The sequence below is a fragment of the Rhipicephalus sanguineus genome, chromosome 6, assembly GCF_013339695.2.
Source record: "Rhipicephalus sanguineus isolate Rsan-2018 chromosome 6, BIME_Rsan_1.4, whole genome shotgun sequence".
Lineage (NCBI taxonomy): Eukaryota > Metazoa > Arthropoda > Arachnida > Ixodida > Ixodidae > Rhipicephalus > Rhipicephalus sanguineus.
The window spans coordinates 35,214,544-35,228,869 of NC_051181.1; the positions used below are offsets into that span (position 1 = coordinate 35,214,544).

The 14,326-nt window shown below is 44.7% G+C and overlaps 1 long non-coding RNA gene across 1 annotated transcript; it reads left to right on the forward strand.

Annotated features, from left to right (window-relative positions):
• The first annotated feature begins 263 nt into the window (after positions 1-263).
• On the forward strand, positions 264-12,398 carry LOC119397816 (uncharacterized). The gene is made up of 3 exons (XR_005184612.2): positions 264-389; positions 4,908-5,001; positions 12,255-12,398. It is a non-coding gene; the product is annotated as an uncharacterized LOC119397816 (long non-coding RNA).
• The last annotated feature ends 1,928 nt before the right edge of the window (positions 12,399-14,326 follow it).

Here is a 14,326-nt window from a genome sequence, read left to right on the forward strand (position 1 = left end):
GCTGGAGGGATGCTCAAGCTGTTCTGGTTTTTAAACAGCACCAGAAGCTTTAATTTGTTCCGCAGAGCAATACAGCATGCATCAGAAGGTAGTGGTCATATTTCTCAATTTATTCAATAAAGTGGCAAGATGTCTGTGGTTCAGTTTTATTTTATGACAGTGTAGTTTGGTCACAATTTTAATTTGTGCTACTGTTTATTGCATTTCCTGTATTACTGCACAGTCATTTGCTGATCGAGTTGTGCATTTTCTTTCAGAGGGCATTCTCTTCATTGAGGAGTGCATTGAAGGACCAGAGCACCCTTGCCTCCCTGGACAAGAACACACTCGAAAGAGTCAGCCTAACGTGGGACTTGGTTGCCACCAGCATTGCCAAAATTGTTGAGCAGGTATGTTGGCTCTGTTACCTGCCTGACAGCTTTTTTGGGGGTGATCGTGTGGTGCACTTGGTCTGTAGGGTCGACTGGCTTTCCACACATTCCAATGAGATCTCCCTGGGCGCCACCATATTTCTCTGTTGTAGACATTGCCCTGTTGCAGTATTTACAACAGGCAATTTGGTGGTTTCTATACAACAGGGCACTATGGTGCTATTGCCCTGTTGCACTGTAGAGGCTGGCCTTCGTGCTACCATACAGCAAACAAAAGAGGAGGTGCTCTTTCTGCCTGATGGAAAAGTCTGTAAAATGTTTAAGAGTGACAGAAAGTACAGCTAGTTAAATGAAATTTGTTGCTGGGCTAGTTTGTTCATACTTATAAATACTGGATAGTGCAACTTTAACACAAGACAGGGAAGGAGCAGTAACCCTTGTCCTGTGTGTCAGTGTTCCTTCTTTGTTTTGTTTTAAAGCTGCGCTATCCAGTATTCATACAGCTACTAGTTGCTAGGGGTTCATTGCAGTAGACAGTAAAGTATGCAAGCACTGAAAGAAAAGAGAACCAGCCAACAAAAACGCCAAATATAAACTGAAAGGTTGCACTGTGGTGGAGAAGAAGGTAGACACAAAAGTTACCTATGCATGCTCAGTAATGGCACTGCCACCCATCAATCGGGCATATGCTTGGGTCTGCACAAGAGCATTTCATTTCTTCTCGATGCAATGTAATTGAATCCTGTTTCCTGTTTTGCTCTAGTGCCTGTATAGAACTGCGCATTTATCAAATTTTGGTGCACATTTGCCATTCTGACAGGGCAACAAAGGATTAGGTGCTGATGCTCTGGCTGACTGCATTTCATGCTAAATAAATCTGATTAATGCAGTGGCCCGCGATTATGCATAAAGAAAGAAAATGCTTAAAGGGGCCCTGCAACACTTTTTGAGCATGAAGCAAAACGGAAAGGCGAGCTAGTTGGTACTGATTCATAATGGTGTAATAGTAGCGCAAAAAAAGACGAAGACAAGAAAGTGAACACCAAAGCGCCTGTGGTGTTCATTTTCTTGTCTTCGTCTTTTTTTGCGCTATTATTACACCATTATGAATTTTTGAGCATGGCCAGAAAACGCTGCTGATCAGTAGTCAAGGCTCCCGAAAAAACGCAAGCCAAACATTATAGCGCGGCACGCGGCCTAGAATTTACATTTAATTCTTAAAGTCAGCTAGAAATTGCTCCCTCTTCTCTCTACAAATGATGCCATATAGTACCGAAATTACTACGCCATATATCCTCGTTCACGGCAGTTGGCTGGTTTGAGCATCGTGAGCTGTGTTGTTACTGTAGCCGCCACAGGATGCCGCCACGTGCCCGCGCATGCGCTCGCGATCACACTGAAAGTAAGCTGTGCGTTGGAAGAAAAAAAAGAAAAGAAAGTGCTCAAGGTCATGACATGCGCTGACGAAGGGACATCTCTGCTTGTCCCCTTGTTATCCCCCTCCCTGCGTAGCTTTCAGCGCGCTTGCTGGTATGAAAGGAGAGAGAAAGCACTTGAAGCGTGCAACAAATCCCTGTAACTCCACTCGTACATGACGGATTCTAAAAGTTTTTGCGGCATGTGATTCGTGAAGCATCATGCGCTAATAATGAGACTATTCCATTTTAACTCAGAAAAGTGTTGCAGGGCCCCTTTAAACAGTCATCTCTTGCGTACTCTTGCACGGGTGGCCGAAAGATGTGTGGCACTGCTATTCCCGAGCTTGCACAGATAAATGTTGTATGACTGACCATTTACTGATGTGCCAACCGAAGAACGAGTTTTGGTGGCAGTGTGATGGGCAAGAGCGAAGTATGCTATGCTGTCCTCCTGCTTTTGAGTAGCATCTGATGTCTTAAGGGCCGCTCTCACCACTGGGAGTGTAATGAATGGTTGCAGGGGGCCTGAAGAGCTTGCCTGCAATCATTCGCCTCCACTTATGACGTCAAACACAATTCCTATGCATGTGTCGAAGTCGTGAACAAGAACGATGAACAAGGAAAGGTCCGGGAGATGCACAAAGCACTAACGGTGCACGTGATTCTTCCTATGCACAACAAATTGTACAAAGCAGCACGGGCTAGCCATGCCTGTTTCCACCTGGAAGGTGGAGTTGCAAGCTCTAAAGCAAACAGGACGGCAGTGCAAATGCACCATAACTTCTTCACCGAGCAGCGAGATGGAGGCCCCACTAGGCAGTGACGCCGCAAATGGTTGACCAGCAATTGCAAGGGCGATAAATGACACCAGTATGGTGGACAGTTTAGTTACAGCGCAACATGCCACTGGAGCTGCACGTTGCATTTCGACAGTTTTTTCCTACTGTTGCAGCTGTTGAGAGTGAGTGCAGTAGTGGTTCGTGCCGTTTCCAGGTGGTTAAGGGGGTTCACATGTCATGGCATGTTTTACATGTTTGGACAACGTGTCCATGTCGTGACAATGCTAGCAGACGATTCTTTGGTCCAAATTGGTGGCTGTTGGTGTGTCTCGAGAGCTAGGTTGTCTCTGTTCACCTCTTCGCTGGCCAAAGGGGTGCGATGACCTTGGATTTCTCCGCAAGCACAGGGGCAGCGGGATTTGGTTCTTGCTCGTGCAGGACACAAGAACACGCCCGGTCGTACGTGTGCCAATGGAGGGTGAGCTCAAAAAGGTTTCGCGCATCTCGTTGCTCTCTTGTAGCTAAGGCAGCCTTGCATCTTGGGAAGTTACAGGGTGATGTACGACCACACACAGTGGCTACAGTCACTACACGACCATGCACAGCGAGGTTCAAGAGAGAATTGGCCTCCGTTGCGAAGAAACATACAAAATGAGTTGAGCTACAATGTGATATGTGCATCACAGGCTAGCTTGATGCATTGCTGGTAAAGTCCTCTTAACGGAGACTATATGTCGTATTTTAAAGTAAAAAAAGCACAGGTAAAACACACTGTTTTTCGAAGCTGTCACGTGTTCTGTCCTCGGAGCTTGATATCGAAACCTCAAATGTTGCTTCAAGTGGTGTAACACAGATGTTATGTTCTCCAAGCTGAATCACTTGCTGTCTGCTCAGTCCAATGAATATGCAATATTGAAAGTCATCGCACACGTTGCAAAAACAAAAGAACGTTGGTCTAAAATTTCATGAAAGGAAGGTGACAATCTGAGCCAAGCACCTCTCTTCATAGTGCCCACGGTTTCTGTTTTGTGACATCGAGCCTGCATATGCCAAAAGAATTGCGCAATACTGGGTATGGCATCGCAAATTTTGACCATTGCTATGCATTGGTTCAACAGAGGTCTTGTTACTTGGCTTTGTCACATAACCCCACACGATTTTATAGAGCTAGTAGCATTTGCAGCAGGTAACTGCGAGCAGCTCAAAAAAAAAAAAACTGGTCGGCTATTTAAATCTGTTGCAGCAGTGCACTTGCCAAAAGAACTTTCATTTGCGGGAAAAGCACCTATTAGTTCCAATTGCTTTCGATGGTAATTTATTCTTTTCTTCAGAGCCAAGCATAGCTCCTTACGAGTTAACAATTGAGGATAGTGAGCTCTGTGATATCTTGAAACAAGTGGCAACATATATTTTTGCCCTGATTGGGATCGCTTGCAAGATATCAGCTCACTTGCAATATGAGTGAGAGATTGTTGCGCTTAGTACTACATACTGTTTCTGTGGCTACACATCTTTGTCACATGATGCACGGTGGCAACAAAAACACCGAATATGGTGCTGAAGCACGGCATGGGCATTATAGAATACGGAACAATGCCATTTGCAGAGTGCATAGTACGATACACTAAGTTGCTCACATGTGTGCTTTCTGTCTGCTCCACTCCAGAGGTGAGCATTGTTTGCCGCTTGCCCTCCAACCGCCGCATGAAAAGATGCTGTTTCACTTCGATGGCAGCTATGTTGTGTAGCATGCAGTTGCAAATGCATTTGCAAAACTGTGCAACTTGATCTTTTCATCAGTGACACCGGCAGAATTTTAGTTGATTGCCTGCATCTTTGCGGCAGCAGGTAAACTCAAGTTATACTGAAATCACTGATAAGCATGCTTTATTGCAGCAAAAGTGATAAGAAACGTACGTGGCAATATTTATGTTAAAAAAAAGGTTAAATTATGTAGGTGGTCTCAACTGTGGAGGAGTGCTACCTGCCATAACAATAAACAAAGGAAGGGCAATTTTAAGGGCTCGTCTTTCTTTGCTAGATTTTCTAGAACTTCTTTGCATTAATTAGAACTAACATACAAGACAGACAAGAAAAGTATAGGAGATGTTATGCATTTAAAATGCACATATATACCCCATAAAGTGGACGGGGGGATGACCGCCGCTGTAGCTCAGTTGGTAGAGCAATAATTACTACAAAATATCTCACCTATACTTTCCTTGGCTTTCTTGTCTGTTACTTCTGATTAATGTTGTTTCTGCCATAACAATCAATGAGATAAGAGCTATAGGAAGTCATTCGATTTTTTTTTGTCTATCCATTTACGAATTTTACAGGAGCTTGACAAATCTGCTGGAAATGGCAAAGTTGGGCCCGATGTGCTTGCCGCTGTCGAGCTGCTGCGAAAAGTGGTTCAGCTGGCCAACAGAAGTGAGTGCTCTTCATTGAGGCTGTTAGAACAAGCCTTGATGTGTATTCATACATCATGCTGTATTCGCTTTCACATGGAAATGGGTTGAAAAGTAGTGTTATAGTCGTATATGAAAAAAAAAATCACAGCATATCCACGGAGTGAATGATGATGAGTGGGCGAAGCTGCGGAGGTTCATCGGTAAACCGTGAATCTTCCGTGAATTCTGCCCAGCACATCATCACCGACGTGAGATCGGGCGCGTTTATACTAAAGGTTCGATGAGTTATGACGACTTGCAGCGCACTTTAATTTTACATGTACGCTGTGAATTTTCATTGTTTAGAAAACCATTGCTTAGAAAACATCTGGCGTCTTTCGTTAAGCAGCTGGCGTCTTTTCGTTTTGCTTTAGAAACATCTGGCGTTCTTTCGTTTTGCTTTTACAAAACATCTGGCGTCTTTTGTTGGTTTATTTCATCAATCAACGGCGTTTTGAACAAAATTTTTATTGTTTAATCACGCACAGGAGAAATCTCACCAGGCACTACCTTGGAGGTAAAGAATGGCTGCTAATGGGAATGAGAGACAGAAGAAGTCGGCTTTTAGCTAACGCTGCAAATTTTTTATTGTTCAACAACGCACAGGAAAAATCTCCCACCGGCACCACCTTGCAGGTCAAAGCGTAAGACTGGTTACATACTACGCTATGAGTGACGAACGGGTGCCGCTATAAGGAGCTTCGCCCCTAAAAATCTTGTTTGTAGTATTGTCTGCTATCAGAGTCAATGCCATTGTCACTGCACTAAATTATCAGTGATGCTTAAAGGGACACTAAAGGCAAATAGCAATTTATGTCAGAGTGAAAGCTCAATGTATGACAACGTCTAAAACTGCAATATTATCAACAGCAGTGCCCTACTTACCGAGAAATTAAGCTAAATGTATCACACGATGAGTGCCACGAGCGGGACATTTTAGAAGTGATCCCGATGACGTGGGAGAGTCTGAATACAATTAATCACTCGTAATTAAACTAGCTGCAATAAAAAAAAGAACCTTCCGTGCATCATAATAAAATGCTGCTTGTTCGTTTCTGTTTGCTTTTCGTTTCTTCGTTCGTTTCTTCATTCGTTTCTGTTTGACCTCTTTGGCGTTGCCATGGGGAACGGTGCACGTGGTTCAAAAGTTCTGTTTTCGCCAAACTGCGCTTCGCTCGGCGCCCTGCTTCACCCACGCGGTCGCGTCTCAGTGGTAGTTTCTGTATCGCGTACTGCTGCGTGTGTTTGGCACGCTCATGAAAGTCGCTCTGACAGAAAGTTCGACAAAATACCGCATGCATGTGATGTCGCTGGATGCCCGAATGGTGCACGCCGCCAGTGCACGCCGCCGTGCAGTAAAGGCGGGCAACGTTGGGCACGGCAACAGTGACGTGCGAAATACCGCTTTCAGGCGGGTGATTTGAAGTGCACTAACGCGATGTGGACCACTAAAACGTGATTTTATTGCAATGCAAGCACTTTCTTGGCACAAAAGTAGCACTACGAGGTTTCTGGACTGCTATTTCAACAATCAACGCCGACTTAATATTTGCCTTTAGTGTCCCTTTAATGTGTGCAGATTAAACTGGGTCTTTGGAACATTTACAAACCAGACATGTAGTGAAAGCAGAATATGAGCAAAACGCAAGACCATATAGGCATTTTAATAATAAAACTATAAATTGGTTAATAATGCTTTAAATGTAAGCCAAGCGAAAACATTCTGCCAATGTGTACAGCGAACACTTTCACGAAAAATTTGCCAATGTATATGGGCACAGCAGTGACTTGCAAAAATCTAAATAAGAAAACAAACTGGTATAAAGGAGCATATAGCACATGTACAGTAAAACTCTGCTGAAGTTATAAAAAACATAAAGTATTTTGAGAAAAGCCTTATGTCCTGTACTTTTTAGTTTGTGTCTGTGTTCACTAAGCGCACTTTTGAAGATGAATGGACACCAACCAGCCCCCATTATAGCTCTCCTCAGAGTATGAAAGCAGAATAGAAGCCTATCCAATTTAGTGCCAGGAACGTTCTCAGTCTCTTTCAAGTGCTGCGTACACATTGATGTCAGCAGTGTTACTGAAAACAAGTCAAGACAGTCCTAATCCAACACTAGAGGAGTTTATAGCATGTCGCATATGTGCGCAATGAGGTGGGACTACTAATTTCGGGAGTGTAATGATTTCACGAGAACTCTGCGGCTGTCACGCCTTTTGTAGACATCTTTTGTAGAATTGAAGCCAGGTGGTAGCACACGTAGCCAAGGTCAGACAGAGATAAACTAGATAGACCAGTGAAGGGTGTCCTGGTGGGGACCAGGCGTTACAGAACGCAACAAAGGAAACTTTAATGTATGATTACGTGGCTCTCTCCGAGGAGATACATAGGAACGATTGGTGAGCTTCCAGGTTGGAGCGACAAATACGAGTGCCGTGTTGGTGAGGCTTGCTGTCTAAATATCATCTGGGCAAGGCAGTTTCTCAGCTGGCAAGGAGTTTGGCATGTGGCTAACGTGCCATACTCTTTGCCTTCTCATGCACAGACGCACAGTGCCTGGTTTGGGCCATTCATTCATTCTTGTACAGGAGGCAATATAGGATTAGAGCACGATATGCGCTGTATGCGAACACTGCACTTGTTCAAGCACTTTCGTTCCTGGCTATGCACAGTGGGCCTTTTGCTGACTTTCGCGGACTGATGTAGATCGTTTAACTTGATTTTTGGAATGGATGCACAAAGCCAAACCATAGCAATGTGCATTTCCACCTCATTGTTGTGCTTGCATGAAGCGAGTATCTCGTTAGCGGTGGTATTACTGAAACGCTGTGAGCTTGCCCACACACTTGGTTTGGGTGCAGTGTTGGGACTGATTGCGCTGCTCAATAGCACTGATTATCTTGCATCATCATTTATAATATGCTGCAACCATTGTACTGAGTCACTGACAGCATCCTGAATTAGAGAAACGTCCAGCTCATTGCTGCAGTGTGAGGCCTCGTCAGAGTGGTGGTGAGCAAGTGCACATGAGCAGTGATAGATTGGAAGAAGCAGGAAATATTGGGCCTCGAGTAGTGAACTTGGTGCCATTGCGATCTCTCACTGCTGCCATCAAAAAAAGAAAATACTGCTTAGGATGAAGTAATCCTGCTTATCATTGCTAAAGCCCGAGACAAAAAGCAAACAAACAAAACATGATTTTCGATGGATCTAAGATTGGAAAATGAAAGTAATTTGTTACACCACAAGTTCTGTGAATTTGAGGTTTGACTGTTATATTGATGTAAATGAAATCTTACATGTCATATGAAGTGTTATTCATAATAAAAGAAGATTCATTGAAAGGAAAGTTTTGTACAATTCTAAAAGGTGCTAAAATGAAAGAAAAGGTGAAACTAAAATGAAAGAAAAGACCAATGAAACCTGGGTACAGTAAAGGCACATGCGAATGCATATACTTGTATCGACAGTTGAGAAAAATGCTGTACTACTGTATCAGACCCATAAAAAAGTGGATAAAAACAGAGCCATTATAGATAACCTAGGAGCTTCCGTAATATAAAAAGATTACATCAGCGAAAGCAACCTTCTCCGATGTGGATCGCGTTGCTTGCTATAGAAAGGTTGTCGACCGAATCGCCTTAAAATAGCAAAATAAGTCATTTTGTCTGCTTCCTCCTGTTCTTTGTTCCAAGTTGCATACGTATATGCATGGCCTCCGAGATTGCGCGCCGGTGGGTTTCTCTCCGGCCGTCCCAATCACACGGAAAGAGTGTTATTTCAGAGGTGGGCGTGGCCAACTCCTCCTCCGCACTGCGCCGCTCGCTACTGAGGGTCGGAAAGGCTGCCGCACTATTGGCGCGGCTTGCATGAGGCGAGGAAGAAATGGTTTTGCGCTTTTATATAACCTCCCACTAATTTGGAAACGTCAGGTCAATGTGTACGAGAGGCAAACTGCATGCTGGGGTCTATTTTTTCTCAAATGCGCTTTGTTTTTGCTGTAGATATGCACCTCCTATATTTAAAGCACTAGAAGTGCGATGCCTCTGCAAGAGATCCGCATGTGCTGGAAACGCATTACGAAGTTTGCAGGCTGCATTGTATGGGGGCGCTGGCGAAGGAGATAAAAAAAGTGAACGATTATCCGGCTGGGCGCGATGACGCTCGGTACTCGCACTCGCCCTGCCGCTGAAGACAGATCAGTCGCAGCCGGGCCTTCTTAAAGTAAAGCTGTTTTCTTGTCGCCTCCGTGTTCTCTCTGAGGGCTCCGGCCAACCACTGGCCCTGAGTCCACAATAGATATGTTCATCATTTTGTAAGCAAAATTTGACGAAAGCAGCCCGTTTCGAAGCAGTATCGCAAAAAGCAGGTATTGGTGCTTGCTTCGTTTGTGCATTTCCCTTTCGGTGTAGCATTGTTTGTTTCAAGATTTAGCAAAGTAAAAACACATGTGCAGGTGCACTCAACGCCTGCGACGCAACCACGCAAGGTAACCACGCGAACGCCGCAGCATGAGCACGTTACAAAGAAATAAGGTCGAGCACACGCTGAAGCGCTAATCGAGCCGACCAAACTCGGCACTCGGCATCAGCACTATGCATGCTTTCTCCTCACGATGTTGCCGAGGCGCCACCGGGTCTGGCGCGAAAGCTGCATTCGCGTAGCGCACAATGCTTTGCACTCGCCTGCGAGGCTTCCCCAGTTTCTCTTTCCAACTACCTCCTGTCGCACCACAGAAGCAAGAGACAGGGAGGAGGGTGGAGGCGGTCGCCATACGACGAGACTGAACATCGCCGATGCTGTGACGGCTCCGGGCAGGCTACAGGCGCGTTTTATTCATTTATGGTTGCCCATTTGCATTGCTAGTTTTACGGTGTTTAGTAGATACGTAGGGCGTTGTAAAAACGACCATCAAAATCTTTAGCTTTTTCTGGCAGAATGCAACACGCATTCAAAGTTTGGTGTACCTGATATAAAACACTGGGCATTATATAGCAGCCACAATTTGCACTTTTTTTTTTCAGTTGTCCTCCTGGATGAGTACTTAGTTTTCCTTCAATAGGATGCCGTTCCGTTGCATGTGCGATCCTTTGGATGCAGTCGAGAGTACTGTAAACGTAGATGATATTGATATTACCATAGTGCCACCAAAGCATAAGCAAAATAGAGACGACGAAAAAGGAGACGATGACAACTCGGGTACTTTCACTGTGAACGATGTGTAGTAAATGTAGGTCAGCTAATCAAAGCCTGCAACAATATTCCAGCAAAATTACCTATGACCCTACTTCAATGACATGACCAGGGCACTCAGTTATCTAGAGCATTTCTCTCTAGAGCGTAACCATGCTTTGGTTGACCACCTAATAAATATCTGTATGTGATCAAACAGTAAAATGATGTGTCACGATAGGAGGACAATATGATTCACCGACAAAAATTAGCCCAATTTCCACCCATACACGTCTCGAGAAAGGAAGGATGCTATAACACCCCTATATTTCTCAAATCGAGGTATTTCGCGCCGAGATGAAGCGGACTGTAATAAAAGAAAAGTAATACTACCATGAGACAAATTAATACGTCCTTACAATGATCTATATCAGGAAAATTGAGCGGTTTCCGTGCTTTCGTTCGTTAATTGGGCCAAACTAAATGCAGTAACAGAAAAAAAAATACTTGCCTTCAGTGCATTCAGAACATCCGGCCACTGACCCTTCCGTGCACGTGAACAAGTGCCAACGTGCACGCATGTATGCCGTGCGCTCTGCTTTCTGCTGCAGTCTCCGCTGCCGCTGGAAACATCGTGAAGCACGCCTTCTCGCGGTAGTCGGGAGCACAAGGCTCCGAACATTTTTTTGCTGGGGAGCGCGGCGATTGAAACGGCTGGAGAGAAACCTACCGGCGCGCAATCTCTGAGGCCATTGTATATGTTATTGTGTTATGGTTAGGCGTGGGCACATTATGTGGAGGCAGCCTTCTGTTTATCAATTTGTGCCTATGTTGCTTTGAGGCAGCTCTGTTTTGAGGGTGCCCAGTACAAGAAGTATGATTTCTGCTGCAGTTGGCATACCTTGATTGATGCGCGTGACTGTTGCCCTCTGAACGTGTCTTGCAGCGATGTGGACTGCAGCAGCTAAATGGCCAGATTTCTTGAAGCTGTAGAATCTCAGTGCTGGGCCAAGACACAGGATGACTGGAGAAATCCAAATGTACTCTTTAGAGCTTTGGTCTGTCTTCTCTAAAGGGAGCCTCCACAGTATTAGAGTGGTTATAGCACTTGGCTGCTGACCCGAAAGTCGCGGGTTCGGTCCTGTCCGTGGCAGTCAAATTTCGATAGAGGTGAACATTTCGACGGAGGTGAATCGAAATTCGATTCTCTGGCCTCAGCGCTTACGTTTCGATCCAATCCAAGTCGTCCAGTGACAGTTTTGTATCCGTTCTATCGACAGAACGAGGCCTCCGTTCGTTCTGTGGCCGTTCTGTGGCTATTCTCACGTCTTGACCGTCAAACAAGCCTCCACCGTTCATTCTGTGGCCCCACCGTTCGTTGTGTCAAACGAGCCTCCATCAATAGTGTGCGGCCCAATAGAATGGACCAAAATGACAGAACGCTTACAAAATAGCCCCCCTGGTCTACTGCGTCGAAAGTACGCGATAGACCAAGTGACTTTGTAGGGAAGCAGTCGGTTGTATTTGCGACTGTTAGTCACATTAAAATGCAAATGTTCAGCTGGAAGTGTCAAAGGCAGCAGATATTTTCAGGCACGGATAAAAAGAAAGTGTGAATTGACTTATTTTATGCAGTGCAGCAGTTTTAATTAACTGGCGTTAAAATACATTGAAAAAATAGCAACCCAACCAAAATGTAAAAATTGTTTGAATCAATTCAAAGTTTGAATTATTGAGAGTCTACTGTATTACTGATTTGAGGATGCAGTCTAGAAATAAGTGTACCGACCATTGTGGTCTAGTGGTTACAATGCTCGACTGCTGACCAAAAGATCACGAGATTGTATCCCGTCTGCAGTGGCCGCATTTTCGATGAAGGTGAAAATGCTTGAGGTCCGTGTACTTAGATTTAGGGGCACTTTAAAGAACCCCAGGTGGTCGAAATTTCCGGAGCTCTCCACTACGGCGTCCCTCCTAATCATATTCTGGTTTTGGGACGTTAAACCCCGACAATTGTTGTTGTTATTATTAGAAATAAGTGTGGAAATGGCATGCAGGGAAGTCACTGCTGAACCCTCGCAAGATATTGGAGCATGTCCAGTGGTTCCTGACCCAAGGGGCGTACGAGCCTGTGCAAGTGCAGTACACCAGGCTCCTGCGGTTGCTGCTGCAGAGTGACTGGCAGGCCACACTGCCAGCTTCTCAGTACCACAGTGAGTGCAGTGCGATTTGTATTTTTTCACTACAATTTCAGGAGAACCCATTGTATGGTGAATGCTAATGCTAATGTGATTATTCTTTAACAGTGTAGCTAGACGTACCACGCATGAGGAGTGTTTGCGGCAGGGCTCCTTCCTTGTGCTTCTCAGCGGGCATGCTGTGCTGTGTAGCAACTGTGCCAGACAAGATTCTCTGACGTGGGTATACGATAGTAATTATCTTGTGCATAGGGTAAGCCAAATATTACGAGGCTTTTCCTTTCTTTTTATCAAAGTGCATAAAAAATTTTATCTGACTCTAGCGGCTGTGAGGCAATGCATGGTCTCAGTACCAAGCAGCATTTCTAAACTATGACAGGGAACCTGGTAGCTGAGAGTATGGCTTGTGTGGCTTTCTCTGATGTGCGTGCGTGCGATTGTACGGTGATCTGCTACCAAGCGGATATCAGTACTGCTTCAGTGAATTGTAGCATCTGCTACCAAATTGAGTCAACCTTCCCTTTATGGGCAGTGCATTATCTACAGAGCTCATGCTCTTACTGTGCTGAAACGCTTTCCCCATCATACATGTGTACTTGCTGTGGGAGTGTGTGTACAATAAGGTTTTTTTCACACCTGTGCCACGTGTAACCGTGCACTTCTGCAGGGAGTACAGTGGCGCCCCTCTAATACAACTCTCACGGGACTGCAAAAACAAAATGCTGGAGCCGAATCAGACCCCTTTGGAGCCATAATTCATATGGCGTAGCGCACCGCGACAGGGACAGAGAAGAGGGATGCACACACACAGCGCTAACTTGCAACTTATGGTTTTATTTGCGATCACACATGCCTTTTATACAATAACAGTGGATGGATAAAACCGAGAGCACAACATATAAAGATACAGCACAAAGCCCGTTATGCTAAGCCTGTTACGTTAAGGTTATGCATAAATCGTTGTATCAGGCGAAGGCATCGGGGGCCATTGATTCTATTTATGATACCCACAGTGAAATTTCGTTAGAAAAAGTGCGATCTACCGCAAAAAAGCTATGCAAGAGCTTTAATCTTGAAGGCCGGGCTTGGTTGATGGAGAAGACAAAAAAATGTGGATCTAGATTTCTCACGCCGAAAGTGCATAAAATTGGCTGCCTTTTCCGAGTGATCATTTCGGAGAATGAAACCTGGCAAGAGTGCATTGCTTTGTTTCTACAAAAGTACTTGAAGTTGATTTCTCTTAATGATCCTTTTTTGGTGAAAAAGGATCACTTTGGCGCTAGATTTTTTCACAGGCAAGGAAAAAGCAGATCTTTTAGCATTTTCAATTGATGTCAAAGATCTTTATTACCCCCTTCTTCAGGCTGATTTGATGGCGTGTGTGTCCGAAGGTGTCGACAGAGTAGATGCGGTTCAATTCCAAAATGCTGCCGGTGTATCAAGTGAACAGTTTTTGGAGCTCCTTTGCTTTTATCTTAACTCGACTTATGCTACGTGGAATGGGAACACTGTGAAACAAAAGAATGGAATATGCATAGGTTCCTGCATTGCCCCATACTTGAGCGACCTGTTTTTGGCAAAACGAAACCAGGTTCTTGAAGAGCATGTGAAGCATACGGATGTTGTTGCTGTTTTTAGGTTCGTAGACGACTGTCTGATCGTTGCTAATAATCAACGTACCAATTTTGATGCGGTAGTTTCAGAAAGTCTAACCATGTTCACGACAGAGTTATCTCCCCTAGTGTTTAAAAGGACAGACTGGTGGGCTAGTTGGTATTGCATAATTGTGCTGTGTCCCGTCTTGCTCTGTCGTCGTTTGTGTGAATTTTTTGCGCTACTGTTCACAATTATCCCCTAGCGTTGACGCATGAAGTAGCTAAGGACAACTTCATAAGATTTTTAGACCTTGGGCTGTATTTTTCGCCGGCAGG